Source organism: Perognathus longimembris, chromosome 18, assembly GCF_023159225.1.
Source record: "Perognathus longimembris pacificus isolate PPM17 chromosome 18, ASM2315922v1, whole genome shotgun sequence".
NCBI lineage: Eukaryota > Metazoa > Chordata > Mammalia > Rodentia > Heteromyidae > Perognathus > Perognathus longimembris.
Window position 1 is genome coordinate 21,751,910 of NC_063178.1, and position 17,801 is coordinate 21,769,710.

General features: G+C 43.6%; 1 protein-coding gene across 2 annotated transcripts in view; it reads left to right on the top strand.

Annotated features, from left to right (window-relative positions):
* The window catches only part of Svil (supervillin), a 193,972-nt gene that overhangs the window by 13,888 nt on the left and 162,283 nt on the right, over nt 1-17,801 (top strand). The window lies entirely within an intron of this gene.

The following is a 17,801-nucleotide window of genomic DNA, read 5'->3' on the forward strand; positions in this document are numbered from 1 at the left end:
ATCTTCTGTTTTTCAAGCAATCCTTTAGCTGCTTAAATTAAAAATCTCTCACTTTTCTACAGTATCTTTAAAAAAAAACTCTTGTCACGTTAGTCTAGCAAAATTTCCATAGCTGTACAATAATTTCCTAATCTTTTTCCTCATTTTGGATTCAGGTATCCAAGATGTTCAGAAGCTCAGATGTAAAAAATCCTTCAAATGCTTTTAGTGACTATTTGGTTCTGATTTTGTGTGACAGATTTTCTCAATCTTTTAACTTTTTAGAGGAGATGGCTTCAAAGTCACAGTGTTTGCTGAAACTCTTTTAACTGTCTGCTTTATTATCGTTGATTTCTCTAGTGCAGTAAACGGCTTTTTTCTCTGTCATAGGCATTCACAACTGCTATGATTCTGACATTTTCTACAAACTCCCCCCCCCCAATCTGTATACTATTATGGTTGTAACATTAGCTTCTGTGTCTCCATTAGATTTTGTATTGGTACTAGGTTTTTGTGTTAAATTTGAAAAAGTGGCCATATATATTTTACTAACTAGAGAGCTAATTCCCTTGTATTAAAGTTTTCTCTATTTGTTATTTATTATTTACATAATTAACATTGTATTTCATGCTATGTGTAAGGTTATAAAATGAGCATAGTACAGTGTTACATCATGATGTAGAAAAAAGTCATTCCCACCAAACCTTTTGCTGACATTGGTAGAATAGTGTGCTATTTGTGTTTAGATTTACACACTACACCATAGTAGTAGTATCTTAACCAATGTAGCAGTTAAAGCAAAATATCCTTCCAAAGCAATGGGTTTGTAGTCAATAGAAAACCATTTTACACAGTTTCAGAGTTACTGGCTTTTTTTGTGCTCCAGCACTGGGCTTAGGCACTGCCATTTAGCTTTTCCACTCCAGACTAGCACTCCTTCACTTGAGCATCTGCTCTACGTCCAGCTTTATGATGGTTAATTGGAGATGAGTCTTGTAGACTTTACTACCTGGACGGGCTTTGAACCTGGATTCTCATATCTCAGCCTCCTGAGTACCTAGGTGTGAGCCATAGGCACTGGTCACTGCTTTAGTTTTAGGTGTTAATTGAAATCAATTAAAACTTAACCTTCAGTTCCTCAGTTATACTCACGCCATGTCAGATACCATGTTTCATCATGAGTATCTGGGTAGATCAGAGCAAGCACTTTTTGCATGTAAACCTGAGAACCTGATTTTGTTACCACTCCTTGTTTTGAAGCTGGCCATCCCTTATCCTATTCTACAACATCCAGGGATTTCAGCAAGGAAACAAAGGAAATACAAGGTCTCCGGAGGCTCTGTGAGCATGCGTCAAGCATCGACCAACTTCCTTTGTGTCAGGACATTGGGACAAGTCTCTGGGTGGGAGCCCTGATCTCAGGGAACGTTTTTAAGTTCAAATGAAGAGTTGGTATGGTACAAGGCCACAGCAGGGCTTGTGGGCCAAGCATAGCAGCTGCTGGTTTTCCCATGGGCTACTGTGAATGACCTAGAGCAGCAACGTAGTCTGATAGGGTGCCAGTAGGGTTAGTGTTTCCTTTGTGCAGAACAAAGCAGCTTCCATCTCCCTGTGATTTTGAGGGCATGAGGGGAAAGCTGCCCCTAGCAAAGCTGACTATGGATGATTTCAGAACTGTACTTCCATAGTAATAAAAAAAATTTGAATGTACACCTAAAAAGATGGAGAAGCTGGGCACCAGTGGCTCATACCTGTGATCCTAGCTACACAGAAGGCTGAGATCTGGATTGCAGTTCAAAGCCAGCCTGGGCTGCAAAGTCCATAAGACTCCATTTAACCAGCTAAAAGCCAGAGGTAGAGCTGTAGCTCAAGTAGTGGAGCACTAGCCTTGAGTGGAAAAACTAAGAGACAGTGCTGTGAGTTCAAGCCCCACTACTAGAACACACGTGCGTGCACACACACACACACACACACACACACACACATAGTAGAGGACATGGACTGGTTGATTTGTATGTAGAAAAGAAAATAATGAGGTGTGGTAAAGGATTCTAGAATTCAGAATCTACCTTAGGGAGCAGGTTGTTATTTTCGGAGACTGTACATTGCATTCTGTTTTTTCTCATCTTTCCTAGACGTAGCTTAAACGTTGCATTCCTAATTTCTCCCTTTAAAAATTCAGATTACACCCCAAGCATTTCTGTATTTGGGAATGTGCTGCTGTTTTATGTTTTTGAACTATATACACAAGGCATTGGGGATGTTCACTTAGCTCTTAGGTTTCTCAAAACCTTTTCTGTGTCCCCGATCCTTTTCAACATTGTTTCATCTCCCAGATATGCTGTGTTGTGAGTGATACAGAAGAGAATGCTCTAGAAGATTGCTTTTTTGTCTCCTCTACTCTTGAATTAGGAAACACTGAATGTGTTCAATCAAATCACCTCATGAGGCTTCTAGAGAAAAGAAAATTTTCATCAGTGTAGTTAAATTATTTTGAAGTCTGTTTTGTAAAGCCTCGTTGGTTGGCAATGGCGTGGTGGTTTTACACCAGTTAAGGTTTGGTGGACTGAATGTGTGGCCCTCTAAAATTTAGGAAATGGGGGCTGGGGATATAGCCTAGTGGCAAGAGTGCCTGCCTTGGATACACGAGGTCCTAGGTTCGATTCCCCAGCACCACATATAGAGAAATCGGCCAGAAGCGGCGCTGTGGCTCAAGTGGCAAAGTGCTAGCCTTGAGCGGGAAGAAGCCAGGGACAGTGCTCAGGCCCTGAGTCCAAGGCCCAGGACTGGCAAAAAAAAAAAAAAAAAAAAAAAAAAAAATTTAGGAAATGGTGCTCTGGCATTTACTGCCACTTCTGACACCATCTGGTAAAGTTGCCGTGGTTTGAGTAACCTCTCTCTGAGTTTTATTAATCCATCTAGGTAGGAATTAGATTATAACACTGTTTTGTAATCTGTTCCAGTAAACACTAGTGGCTGGTGAAATGTTCCTGGTGGGTGGTGAAATGTTACTAGTGAGTGCTCCTACAGCAAATTAATAATGGTTGTATGGTACAAAGTACCCTCCCTATGTTGAAAAGATTATGAGCATGTTAGAAGCTGCAAGAGGCTGAAATATAGACAGGTAGGCCTCATACTGATATATTTAGCTTTTCCCAAACCCTGTAAATATGAAACTCTTTCCTTTTTTGGGGGGTAGGAAATCTCTTCGATATACTAGAATATCCTGTAGTACCAAGTTTTGGAAATGCTGGAGTAGGACAAAGGTCAGCAAACAACAGCCTACAGGCAAAATTCAGCTTCCCCCTTGCTTGTTAAAGGAAGTTTTATTGGAACAGAGCCATGGACATTCATTTGGGAATTGTCTATTCAAGCTATAATGGTAGAATCTCAAAAGAACAAGTATGAGCCAGGCACTGGTGGCTCACCCCTGTAATCCTAGCTACTCAGGAGGCTGAGATCTGAGGATTGTGGTTCAAAGCCAGCCTGAGCAGGAAAGTCTGTGAGACTCTTATTTCTAATAAACTATGGAAACGCAGAGTGGAGCTCATGCTCAAGTGGTAGAGTACTAGCCTTGAGCTGAAGTGCTAAGGGGACAGCACCCAGGCCCAGAGTTCAAGCCCAGGACAGACAAAAAAGCATGTCTAAGATATTTACTGTGTGCATATTTACAGACCAAGTGTGCCAATCCTGAACTAGATGATCATTTCCAGTGTGATTCATGAACACAGTTGAAAAAAAAATCAGAGACTGGAGAAATGCTGATCTCAGGAAACTAATCTCTCTCCAGAGGCAACACATTTTTAATAGCTTCTTTTGATTGTGTTACGTCTGTAACTTAAATAGCATTCTTACTTGCCTGTTTTTGATATTTCTGCTTTGGGTTTTGCTTGTTGATTGTGCTAGGACAGCAGAAGCTCATAGGTGCACATACACAGGCAGATAGACACATACGTCACCCTTTGGATTCTTCTTCTGACTATCCTTGCAAGTTTAATATTTGTCCATTTCTGTCTTATTCCATCTACTTACCTATAACATACTCTAGGCGGCTTCTCCTCCCCTTCCTCCTCCTTTCTTCTTTCTTCTTCTCCTCTTCTTCTGCTACTGCCATTGTTATTACCTCTTCCTGCCCCCACAGACATCTTCAAAGATGCAGTTGTAGGACTTAGCAGAAGTTTGGTTACGGCAAAACTAACAGCATGAGATTTAGAGATATTTAATTCCTCCCCCCCCCCCCCGAATTTTTCTTGCCAATATTTTTTAATTTTTCAAAATGATTAAACCTCCAGTAAAGTAGACTGCACAGCCCATAGTCTGTCTCCTCCTGCTTTCTCTGTAAGGACGCTTTGACTGTGTTGGGCCCATCCTGATAATGCAGGATCATCTCCGCATCTCAAGTCCCTAAACCAACCTTACCGTGTCTGTGGAGTCTGCCAGAGGGGTAGCATTTCCAGGTTGCAAGAGTCCGGGGGTTGGGATTTAAATGTCTTCTGAGGGTCCTTTGTGAGGCCAACTACATATACTTACACTTTTGACCATGAGTATTTATGGCATCTATATTTTTGGCTGGATTAAGTATTTCCTTGGGAAAGGTACGGATCGAGGAAGAAGAAAATGTCCATCCCCCTAAAATTAGCTTTCATTTACTCATGTACACGGACCAGTGATGCTTTAATAGATTCAAAGAATTCATTAGAAGGCTCTCATCCTGTCTCATCCTGTTTCAAGTAATACCTTCAAAGCTGACACCAGATTTACAGGATGTAAATGGATCCATCACAGACATCTGGATCTTGTACTTAGATGAGGGGTGGTTTTTTTTTTTTAAAGTTATTATAAAGGTGATATACAGAGGGGTTACCGTTTCATAAGTCAGATAATAAGGGTATTTCTTGTTGGACAATGTCACCCCTTTCCCCATTCTTTCCAAGTTCTTCCAGTTTTTCTCTCCTGTCCCTGCCCACAAGTTGTGTAATTCATTTTCAACGTAGTGTCGAGTGAGTATTACTGCAGCATTTGTCCACCCTTTGTGCCTCCATTTCTGTGCCCTTCCTTCCCTACCCCCAAGGATAGATAAAGGAACAAATGAGACACAAAGAAAAACAAAAGTCTCTTGTTTCCACTTCCTGGGATTCATTCTGATAAACAGTATTTCATAGGGTCAAGGGCACAGAGGCATGGCACCTTTGTGTTCCTCAAGGGACCGTTGTTTCATATTCTTGAAGGGTGTTGAAAGTTACTGTAACCCCCTCCCATTCTCAGGACACCTGCAGGTGTCTGCACATGTCTTTTGGGTTTAGAGGTTAGATCTCGAGATATTCTGGCTCATTCTTGATGGTGGAAGGAAGGAAGGCTGGAGCACAGGTCCTTGCCTGGGCTGGTCTGACCCTAAGGGCTGGGTCACAGGAAGCTCCCAGTCCCAGGCACTTGACTGACAGGTTCAGTAACCTATAGACTAAGGGCCCACCTCTGTCTCCAGGGATTCAGGAACACCTATAACCTAGGGGCGGGACTTCCCTTCCTCTAGGAATTCAGACACATCCATCAAGACAAGATGCCAGATAGTACAACTCACCATGTGGCCAATGATGGCGCTGGCCAGATCTGACCTTCTTACTACTACACTGGGACAGCAGCCCTGTAGGGTATAGGTAATACCCAGCTGTGTAACTAAAATCAGGAGAAAAAGCAAGCAAGCCCCTGAGGCCTGCTTCCCCATCCTGCGGCTGTTATTTGTCCCATGAACTTCCTCTGTGGTCTAGCACAGCTTTTGTGGTTCCTCCACCTTTGGTCCTCTCAGCGCTCTGGCCATGCTGGCATTTGTACACTGGGTGTTGTTCGCTCACAGGACAGGCCTGGCCCTACTGTCGTGGAGCTTTTAGTCTAGAAAGGGTGACAGACATGAACCAGCAGCTGTGTTATTGCTTTGAAGAGGGCTGGGAGTAGCAATGGTGGGGGGTGGGTGGGGAAATCCTTTAAACCAAGGTGGTCAGGGAGGGCTTCTGAGAGGAGATGCCATGCAAATTGAAATCGTAAAGTTAAAGGCCTAGCAGGGCCTAGCAGGAGCGTCACTGGCGGGAAGTGCTAGCTGATTGTACAAGAATCCAAGCACCCCACGCCAGTGAGCGTGCAACTGAGTTCGTGGATGTTTTGTCCATGTGTCCTTTTGTCTCTGGTTCCTGCATGTTTTCACAGGTTCTTTGGGGCAATGATGTACTTAGTATATGAATAATTAAACCTTCAAGAATAATGTTAATAACTTCTTGTGTTCATTATCATGAGTCTCTTTCCTTCCTTCCTTATTTCTAGCACTCTTTTGCTTCTTTCCTTCTTTCCTTCTTTCCTTCTTTCCTTCTTTCCTTCCTTCCTTCCTTCCTTCCTTCCTTCCTTCCTTCCTTCCTTCCTTCCTTCCTTCCTTCCTTCCTTCCTTCCTTCTTTCCTTCCTTTGTTTCTTCCTGTGCCATTACTAGGGCTTGAACTCAGGGTCTGGGTGCTGTCCTTTAGCTTTTTGTACTCACTTTAGCATTTTTTTGCATTCACCTGTAGCTTTTGTTCTCATTCTACTTGAGCCACAGGTCTAAAAGCTTTCCAGCTTGCTTACTTGCTTTCTTTCTTTCTTTATATATATGTTTTTATTTTTACTTGTTAAAGGAGATAGGAATCTTACAGACTTTCCTCCCTGGGTTGGCTTTGAACCACAGTCCTCAGGTCTCAGATTCCTCCATAGCTAGGATTATAGACATGAGCCACTGGCACCCTGCCTCATGATTTCCTTATTGAAGTGATTGTGTCCCATTGTAATGTTTTTCCAACTTCCTTCAAATAAGAGCAACAGTATTTCGTTTTTAGTTTTGCCAGTAAGTGATTTTTTTTTCTGGTGGTGGATGAAGGGAAGAATTGGAGGAAATGATCATTAGCTTGAGAAATTAAATTTTAAATGGAATTTGGTGATGCATAATGGAGATCTGCTCTTCCGCTTTACCTATGTTCGATGCTTTGGGACAGTAAAATAAAAGGACACGGGACTAGGGGTGTAGCTCAGGGACAGAGCACTTACTGAACATGTGTAAGCCCCAGATTCCATCCCAGCATGACAGAAATGAAATAAGGATGCATGGCATGGTATATAAGCATTGCAGATGTACTGTCAAGGGATGTAGTTTAAATTTAAAATGTAGAATCTCCATGTCCTGGTTGTGTGCATTTGGGGATCCAGTGCTGTATTTCAGTGCATGTGCACAGTGAGGCACGTTGTAGTCGGGGTAATTGGGATGTCATTGCCGTAAGCATTCATCGTGTCTTTGTGCACAGGACATATTTTATATCACACTCGATTGCACGCTCAGTAGCTTGTGATCACTCACGTAAAATGTTGTGATGTACCTGGTGCCAGTGAGCAGCTACTGAGAAGGCTGAGATCAGAGGACTGAGATTCAAAGCTAGCTTGTGCACAGTATTTCATGAGACTTCATCTCCAGTTAGCCAGCAAGAAACTCAGCTGGAGGCACGGCTCAAGTGGCAGAGCACCACCTGTGAGCGTGAAAACTGAGCAAGAGTACAGGCCCCAAATTCAAGCCTCAGTACTAGCATACACACACACACACACACACACACACACAAACATACCTTGGAGATCGTAGATTTGTCGAAAGGAAGCAAGGCTACCATTGTGTGTGCGGCAGGCTGGAGAGCTTGGCCCACCGCAGTGGGAATTACTACTGAAGATCATCAGTTCAGCAACCAAGTGACAGGAAGCCGGAGGAGTGTCCGCGTTTCCTGTGGCCTTCCCCCACACCCAGTGCTGTAGGACACTGCTATCCACAGGCAGACGCAGGGAGTGCCCAGCCACACTTCCCTCCGTCTCCGAGGCCCCCGAGGCTGGAGCCTTCCCTTCGCAGAGGTCACCTGCTGATTCTGTGAACCGCACACTGGGCTCTCAGTTCAGGGCTGGGGCCCCTGTGTCTGCTCCAGTGCGTCGGACGGGTGGCCGACAGAGAAGCCTGTGTTCTTCCCTGTGCCCGCTCCCTGCTTCCCTTGTCACGAATGAATGGAGCCTGAGTGGACAGAAGGAATGCATTGGGGGTGAAAGATGAAATTTTCAAAAGAGGGGCTTTTGGCAACAGGTGGCCAAGAAGGCCCAAGGGCTGCCAGAACCCCGAGGGCATAGCAGCCTGGTGGAGGGACAGTGCTTAGTATCTGGCATTTGACCCCTCGCTGACCCACGTCAGCTTCAGATCCAGGGCGCACAGAGAACATTCAGTCAGGGGACGGAGAAACATGTATACCTATCCTGGAAGATCTGCGGAAATGGAGGAGGACTGATGTTTCAAAGTAAACATCGTTGCATATTTTTATACAAAAGAAATAAGCCTTTTCTTTTTCCTCTGTAATCCCAGCTATTCAGGAGGCTGAGAATTGAGGATCCAGGTTCAAAACAAGCCTGGGAAGACAAAGCTAAGAGACTCTTATCTCTAACTAGCAAAAAGCCACAAGTGGAGGTGTGGGTCAATAGGTAGAACACCAGTCTTGAGTGAAAAAGGTAAGGAAGAACTTGAGACCATGAGTTTAAGGCCCACACTAGTACAAATACACACACACACACACACACACACACGAGTAAATTCCTAACTCCACATCTTGGTGTACACCTGTAATCTCAGCTACCAGGAAGGCAAAGAGGTAGGAGGATCGTGGTTCCAGGCCAGCTTGGATAAAGAGCATGGGTCCTAGTGTGAAATACATACTAGAAAGTACCAGGGCTGGGGACATGACTCAAGTGGTAGAGCTCTTGCCTACGAAATGGCAAAGCTGAGTTCCTTCTTGACAAAACTTAATAAAGGCTTCAATTGCTTTCCAGTACATCTAAGGCTTAATGGTTTTGGAGATTTGACATCCTTAGTCACATTTTTTTTCTTTTTTCCTTTAGCAACAAAGTGAAAGGAAACAAGACGCTTTCATTTAATGAATATTTATTAGTCAGGTAGCCTGTCGAGTTCCATTAGGACCTGGGCCAGGAATGAGATGTGCAAAATGCCGTTTCTCCCCTCCTGGACTTTGGAGGAGGAAGACATGAGAAACTCGAGGTTTCTGCAGTGGCTCTGTGTTGGGACTATATCGGGAACAGAACTGGTTCAAAGACTAGCCCCATGAAGCAGAAGCCTGTCCAGTGAGCAGATGCTCTCTAGTCATCCAAGGTCAGGTCTATAACACTTCACTTAGAGGTTAATTTTTCCTGTCTCCATATTACGTTTTTGAAGTCAGGTGCTGGTGGCTTATGCCTATAATCCTACCTACTCATGAGGCTGAGATCTGAGGACTGTGGTTCAAAGTCAGCCAAAGCAGAAAACTCTATGAGACTCTTATCTCCTGTTAACCATAAAAAGCCAGCAATGGAGCTGTGGCTCAAGTGGTAGAGCAGTAAAAAAGCTAAGAAGGCAACACCAGGCCCTAAGTTCAAACCAGATGTGCACACGTACATGTGCGTGCGCACACACATATACACACACACAGTGGAATAAGTACCTGGGCAATGGTAGTTCATGCATATAATACTTAGGAGACTGAGATCTGAAGATCACAGTTTGAAGCCAGCCCAGTCAAAAACCCATGAGACTCTTATCTCTAATTAACCAGCAAAAAGCCAAAAGTGGAGATGTGGCTCAAATAGCAGAGCATTAGCTTTGAGCCAAAAAATGACGGAAGGTTCCCCTGACCCTAAGTTCAAGACCGATTACTGGCACCAAAAATACATCGATAAAAAGGAATGAATAAGAATTTCCCCGGTGTTTTATGAACTGAGGGAGGGGATTCACAGAGGGAAATACCTAGAGTTCTTCCTGGGTCCAGATTTGGCAAGCAAATCTTCCTGGTGAAGGGGCCTTCCCGGGGTCAGTAGGCCGCTGGGAGCATTTGCCTGGGAATCTAGTCATGGGCCACATAACGATTGATCTATCTGGTTGTGCCACCTGGTGATGTTGCAATCATCGTAGCTGGGCTCAGTACACTCTGGTGTGTGCACAATGACACAGTTGTCTAACATTGCATCCCTAAGCAACACAGGAGCACTCCTATCAGAGCTGTCTCCCACCTGTAATCCTGTCACTCAGGGAGTGGAGAAAGAAGGAGCCAGGTTTGAGGCCAGCTCGGGCAAAACGTTAGATTATGGTGGTACATTCCTGTAATCACAGCTTCCCCTAAAGGTGGAGGGAGAGGAGTTGCATTTGAGGTAGCACCTGAGCAAAAGCATGAGACCCTATCTGAAAAACAAACTAAGGCAAAGAAAAAACCTGTAGGATGGAGTGAAGGTACAGAGTGGCTGTTGCCTAGCAAGCTCAAGGTCTTGCCCCCACAAAATCAAGCTTTCTCAGTGAAGAATGTGACCTAAGGTGACTTTGGTGATGAATTTCATCATGTATTAATGATGCTATTGTCTCCGCATTCTTGTGAGAGCCTTCTTCGTCCAGCCGTCCAGGGTCTGTTGTATTTCAGCGTAGCTGAGCTCTGTAGAGAAGATTGTGCCATGACCAGCAGAGCCTGGGCACTCCTGACTACATTTTGTGTCCCTCTTTCTTTTAGGTGAAATCAGTACGTCACCTCTCTCATTTTATTAACTTGTGAAGGATAAACAATAATTGTGCCCTGAGTGTGGAAAGCCCCTAGCATCTGTCCCTGGAAAGCCACGGCCATTAGAACAGGGGAGCTTTTAAACCCCCCTCTGTCCTTACTACTTCGCTGGAAGAGAAAGTTTATAGAGTCCAAACCACTGTTCACTTTGTTTGGTTTCCTTCATCACCGACACTTTCCATGGTCCTGAAGGCCCTGAGTACTGCACAAAGTGCTGGGGGCTGGGTGGGACCAGGGGGTGGGGTGGCGGTACAGGGAAGGACAGGACTGCTGGAGTTTTCTGGTGGCCAAGGCCTGGGTGTGAGCTAGCCTTCCCCTCGCCTGCCTGAAGAGTTGACTTCATCTCTCTGCCCATCCAACAGTTCATTAACCTCGACCACCAACTAAAAAGCTCAGCAAACTGGGCACCAGTGACAGGCAGACACCTGTAATCCCAGCTGCTCTGGAGGCTGAGATCAAAGGATCACTGTCGGGGTATAACAGCCCATGAGACTCCATTTAACCACCAAAAAGCTAGACGGGGATAGAACACCATCCTTGAGCAAAAAAAGCTAAGAGACAGTGCACAGACCCTGAGTTCAAGCCCCAGTATCTCTCTCTCTCTCTCTCTCTCTCTCTCTCACACACACACACACACCAGCAAATCTTGCTGGAAAAAAAAATCTCTGTCACTTTCTTTGGCCTCCTCGTGTCCATATTCGGAGTTACCACGGACAATAAGTGACTCAACAGTTGTTCCATGATTAAAATCCACAAAGGACTGGGCTAGATCCAGCATGTCTTCCAGTTGTTCAGATGGCTTTAAGCCCATTGAAATATGCAGTGTTTTCATGTCATTTGGGGCGGGCTTTCTGCAGCTGGACTGCTTTGTTTTGCCCTGATCAGATGCAGCTCCCTGGGTACAGAGTGTCGCCACCTTGTCCCCTGGGACGGCAGGTGTTCTGATGTAGCAAGTTCTTTCTACTCATCGTCTTCCACCCATTCTCCCACTCACCAATTCCTTCACCTACCCAGCCGCCTGGTGATCCATCTGTCCACTCACCCCACCCATTCAGCCAACGGTTACTAAGAAGGGAAGGTTCATTTTGGGTTGAAGTGTCAGCAGTCTCAGCCATGTTACCTCGCACGTGGCTTGGGGTCACTGTGCTAACACAGAACGTCCTGGTTGGAGCTCCTGGTGGAGGAGGCTGGTTTACTCCTGGTGGCCCTGACTTCCTCCCGGCAGGCCCTGCCCTCTGGGGGTTCCACCACCTCCTGAGAGGCTGGTGACCAGGGCTTTAATGAATGAACCCTGAGGATCATTGAAGACCCAAATGATAACAGTAGTGCTTGCACAACTCAAGTGTGTATGTAGGGGGGTGTGATGGAAAAAGGGTAGTTCTCCTGGTTTTCTTTATTTTATTTTATTTTTTTTGCAGGTCCCGGGCTTGAACTCAGGGCCTGGGTGCTGTCCTGAGCATCTTTTGCTCACGGCTAGCACTCTACCACTTGAGTCATAGGCCACTTGCAGCTTTTTTTTTCTTCTGAGTAGTTTATTGGAGATTAGAGTCTTACAGACCTTCCTGCCCAGGCTGGCTTCAACTGCAATCCTCAGATCTCAGCCTCCTGACTAGCTAGGATTTGGGGTCTGAGCCATCAACACCTGGCTGGACTATTTTTGTAACTCCCTTTTCCCTCCTCGTCTTTCTTCCTCTCCCCCAGCCCCTAAATAAATACCCACGTAAGAAATGAGTCCTACAACATCTTGCTTAAGAATATGGATTCTACAACCATTTCCCTGCCGTGAATCCTGCTTGGCTTTGGTGCTGTGGCAAGTATCTTAACTAGAATTGCTTCTGCCTCATAGGATTGTAATAAAAAAAAAATTATAGGACTCATCAGAAAGCACTTGAAGTGCTAAACACATCATGATTATGGTCAGACTTAGTGATCATCAAACCCGAATGGATATGTGTCCTATCTATCCTGAAGACTTACTTTGGTACATTTTCACAGCAGGAGAGACTACTCTCTAGTCACGGCATTGGGTAGACGGAATCAGCTCTAATTTCAGGGAGTAGCTGCTGACATCTCACTCTGTGTTCAGACAAAGCCTGGAAAGCATTCTTCTCTTGTACTTGTTGGAGTAGCCCAAACCTCCTGAACATTTGGTGTAGGCTCAGCCATACATTAGGTGTGTGACCCTGGTGACCCCGTTGAAGGCTAGGAGAAATCTTGTGAGTTTGCTCCTATGTCTGTTTTGTGGAAGAGGAATGGAGTTTGGGAAGTGGAAAGTTATCCCAGTGAGGAAGGGGCTGAGCACAGACTGTGGGATTCAACGTGCTGCAGCCTGCCCAGCCTCCCTCAGCAAGCAGGAGAGCTAGCCTGCTTTGTCAGGACAGTTACATCAGCTCCTGTATTGATAATAAGTCTAGGAATGCTCCCCTCTCTCCTTGTCTCTCCATCAGTACTTGGGTCGAATCCATAGTCTCATGCTTGCTTATGAGCAAGTATACCACTTGAGCTAAGCCCTCAGCCTTTTAGGTTTTAGTTATTTTTCGGATCTCATGCATTTATGTTCACATACGTATTCTGTAGGGTCTCACACATTTTTTCCCTATTGTGACAAGCCTTGAACTGTGATCCTCCTACCTGTACCTGTCGGATAGCTGGGATGCAGCCTCAGTAAACCTGAGTAGCTGGGGTTGCTGGCAAGCTCCACGATTTCCACCCAGGATTGCATTTTTCCTTAAGGGCAGTTTTAATGTTGTTGAATGTGTATTTTAAAGTTGCTTTCCTCAAATCAAGAACAAAATTGATGGCTTGTTTCCTATGGTTTATGAAGCTAGTTAGTGTGGAAATCATTTTATATCTATAAAATAACTTTTTTTTTTTTTGAGATAGGGCCTTGCTCTGCAGTCCAGGCTGACCTGGAATTTGCGATTCTCCTGTCTCAGCTGTGCAAGGATTATGGTTATACATGAGCACATTTTTCTTCCAGTTGAGGTTGATTGTAAGCTCCACAGGACTCTGGTCCTTGAGTTTTCAGTTGCTCATTGGCTGACACCCTACCCACGATACCACACCCTGCCTGTTTATTTCATTCCGGAAGTGGATCAGAGAAGGGCAGCTTACCTGCTTTCCTTTGCGTGATTCTCAGGTATTTGCAGAGCTGGCTGAGTGCTAGTGACTCAGTGACTCGTGCCTGTAATCCTAGTTTTCCAGGAGGCTGAGCTCTGGTGGATCAAAGCCCAGACAGAAAAATCTGAGGGACCCTGTCTCCAAAATAACCAGCACAAAAAAGCAGGCGTGGAAGTGTGGCTCAAGTGGCAAGGCACCAGCTGAGCAAGTAATAAGCAAGTAGAGTGAGATCAAGGCCCTGAGTTCAAACCCCAGTACCACCAAAAAGACAAAACAATGTAAGGAAGATTTGGACTTAATTTTCTTCTCCTTATACACCAGTGATGAGGTAGCTTGTGTGTACCTACAGTAGAATATAATATTTCATAATCTTTGCTCTTCAGTCTGTAGTAGCTTGAGGCAGATGGGGACTTTGCTGTTGTTCAAAACATAGAAGGACTTATGAGTTGTGTCTTAATCTTGAGCTGCACTTGTATATAATTAATTTGGCAGGAAGACTGAGTCATTAAGCTGAGTCTTGACCTCTGAGATAGGATTAATAAACATAAATTGTTTATTATTTTGGTCACAAAAGCTAGAGTCATGCTAAGCGAATCTTTTATGCAAGTACTTTGCATACTTTCAATTGGCCATCATTGGATTTAGGCTGTTAAAGAGTCCTGCAGATCGAAAAGTTAAAGGAAATATCTTTCTACTCTGGAATGTTGCAGCTTTATTTAATGGGAAAAATATTCTCTTACCCTTCTAGAAGAAAATGTTCCACTGAATAATTGATGCTTCTAAAATGAGTTTTATGTTACTAGAATAGGTTTCATTATCTAAATGAATGTTGGATAAGCCCCTTCTCAATATTAACTACTTCCATATAATAAGCATTTTGAATATGGGAAAACTCAGCTGACTTGCTCAGTCTCAGGTGGAGTTTAGATCATGAATTATACAGAATCAGCCCAGGAAAGCAATCACAATATGCAAATCAACAATTGTCTACAACCCTAGTTTGGTTCCAATAAAGTAGAATATCAAAACTGGAGACTTATGTAATTTTGGATTATAAATTTATTATTACACTTTTACACCCACCAAAAAAAAATGGAGACAGATAATCATTTGTAATGTGGTAGCTTTGATTTTCATTTTGTATGAAGTACAGAATGCATCCTGTTTGCTGACAAAGGAACAGAATAAAACATGGTTTTATTGTTCCCTAGTGTTCCTGGCATATTTTGGATCAGATGTTCTTGCTTCCAAAATGTGTACTTGGCTCAAAATGATATAAATACACTCCATATTCCTGACTTAATACTTCAAAAAATTCCTTCTTATCTGAGGATAATTAGAATCAGACAAAGGCTATCTAAACCAATCCACTTACGTGGAGAATTCACATGTAAATGTAATCTGAAAGTTATGAAGGTAAGTTGTTTTCGCTCATATTTGACAAACTAAACAGTGTAAATCTCAAGTATTATTTTGAAAAGAACGTTTCTTGGACAAAGTTTCCATCCTTACGGTGAATTCACAGCTATTTTTAAAAATAGATTGGCCTGAGGACCCATTTGACTGAAAACAGATCAATATGAACTCCTGTGGTTTCTTTTCATTATAAATCCAGCCATTACATTGTAGTACCTCTTGTGGTATAGTTGGCATTTCAGTTACATCATAAAGATGACCAATGCTAGTAAAAACTTTCAAAATACTGGTCATTTTTCTTTGGAGCATTTTAGATTCTTTCATATTTTTTTTTCAATCTGCCCAGACTGGGTTCAAATGTTGATCCTCCAATCTCAGGCTCCTGAGTAGCTAGGATTACAGGTATGAGTAACAGTACCTGGCTTTAAGATCATTCTTAAAATCTCTGCCACCCACTCTTCACTTATTGACTGCTTCCTAATCAAACTGTGTATTCACTACCTACAATTACTTTATCCATTTGAGACATTTCTAACAGTTTATAAACATCCCGCAACTCTGTGTTTTAAGGCAAGATTATTCAGTTTCCCTTTGCAACAGATGCAAGACCTTGTATGAGAATGAAGATGTTTGATGATAAAATTTCTGGTTGATGCTCAATTATTATTGTGGCTGGTTATTAGGAAATATCTGAGGATTTTTGAAGCTGTGATTTTTCTGGACAATTATCATCACTATAGAGATTCAGATAATGAATTCTTATCTTTGTCTGCCTCTGTAGCGGAGTGTTACTAAAAAAGAGGTACATGAGCGGGGAGACCCCTATTCTAGTCTCAGTTCTAACAAGTAAATACATAATCCGATCATGGATAGGTGACTTATTTCTTTTGGCATATATGTTTTTATATATGCCAACATTCTGTGATTTTAAATTGCTGGATATTTTAAACCTATCAAGAGCAACATCACTCTACTTTCATAGAATCCTAGAATTTAGCAGACATTGGGCAGCTCCTTTCATTTTTTGTACTATACCATTCTATCTGTCTGTTTGTCTATCTATCTATCTTTCATTATTGCTACAGCTTCACACAATTACCATCAAGCTCTTGGAAAAGTTGCAAACAACATTTCAGTACTCATTTAACTTCTGTTAAATTTAAATTTCAGTACTATTTTAATTCTGTTTGTATATGTGTACTTCCCCACATCTCTCCTTTCTAATGACTGGTTATTTATTGGGTAGATGCATTTTAATACATGAAAATTCATCCTACAACTGATCAACCAAGCATCTGCATATATTTTCTATGCTGGCAGCAGGTCTTAACCTCAGGCTTCACACTCTTGCTTAGCTGTTTTGCTCAAGGTTGGCACTCTATCACATGAACCATAACTACACTTCTGGCTTTTTTTCGTAGTTAAATGGAAATAAGAGTCTCACAAGCTTTCTACCCAGACTCTTCCAACCACGATCCTCATATCTCAACCTCCTGAGTAGCTAGGGTGACAGGCGTGAGCCACCAGAACTAGGCTGTATTTGCCTACTTTCAGGAGTTTGGGGGATTGTTTCTGACCACATGGCCATAGGCGTCTTCAGAAGTGGAATTTTTTTCCCCCTCTTTTATTTGGAAAAGCTTCTCAGACCTATCACAGTTCCAGATACATCTCAGGACTGAAAGGCCTTTTGTTGCTGCTGTAAACAGGAAGAAACAAACACTAAATGAATCTGAGGGAGGGCAAAGGGAAATCACAAAAACAGCCTGTGTTGCTGCCAGGCTGGGCAAATTGAGATCAGGAGAGCCCAGGAGACACGGAACAAGCTAGAAACTCAGGCTGAGCTCTGAATGGCATCGTACAGCATTTGGTGGGCTCTGCCACACTCCCCCCTAGCATTTAATCACTTGGGAAGTTTGAGACCTCGGGCTTCTGGTTGGAGCAGCCAACCAGAGAAAAAAGCAATCAGTCATCATTAGAAGGGAGACAGTCCCCAGCAGCAGATGGGTTCTCAGCGGTAAAGCATCCACAGACAGGATTAGCTCATTGCTACATTATTAAAAAATGAAGCCCTATTCATTTTTCTTCAAGATCCTGGAAATTTTCAATATACCCTTGAGGGAGGGCGGAATAGTTGGTCTATCTGCTGTAATTCGATTTGCTCCCTGTGGCTCAGATAAAGGAGGAAAGATTGGCACGTTCCTCTTTGTACTGGGAGATGTTGACGTGGACCCTGTGACTGTGTGGCTGTGTGCCTTGATGGTTGATCGTAGCTAGGTACAGGGCTGAGGAGGAGGCTGGGGAAGAGAGGAGCTATGGACTGTAGAACATGCCATAGTTGGTTGAAGGTGTTTCAAGGGAAGACAGATTCAAGGAAGTGGAGGCCTCCTGGCTCGCGTGGCAGAGCACCAGCCTTGAGCAAGAAAAAGCCAGACGCCCTGTGTTAAGCCCCCAGTGCTGGTGCAAAAGTGAATTAATTAAAGAAATGCTGTACATGAATGGCTCATGTGAGTGACAAAGCTATGGGATAGCATCCAGGCTCTGAGTTCAATCCCCTATGTTACTACACACACACACACACACACACACACACACACACACACACACACACACACACACAGAGAGAGAGAGAGAGAGAGAGAGAGAGAGAGAGAGAGAGACAG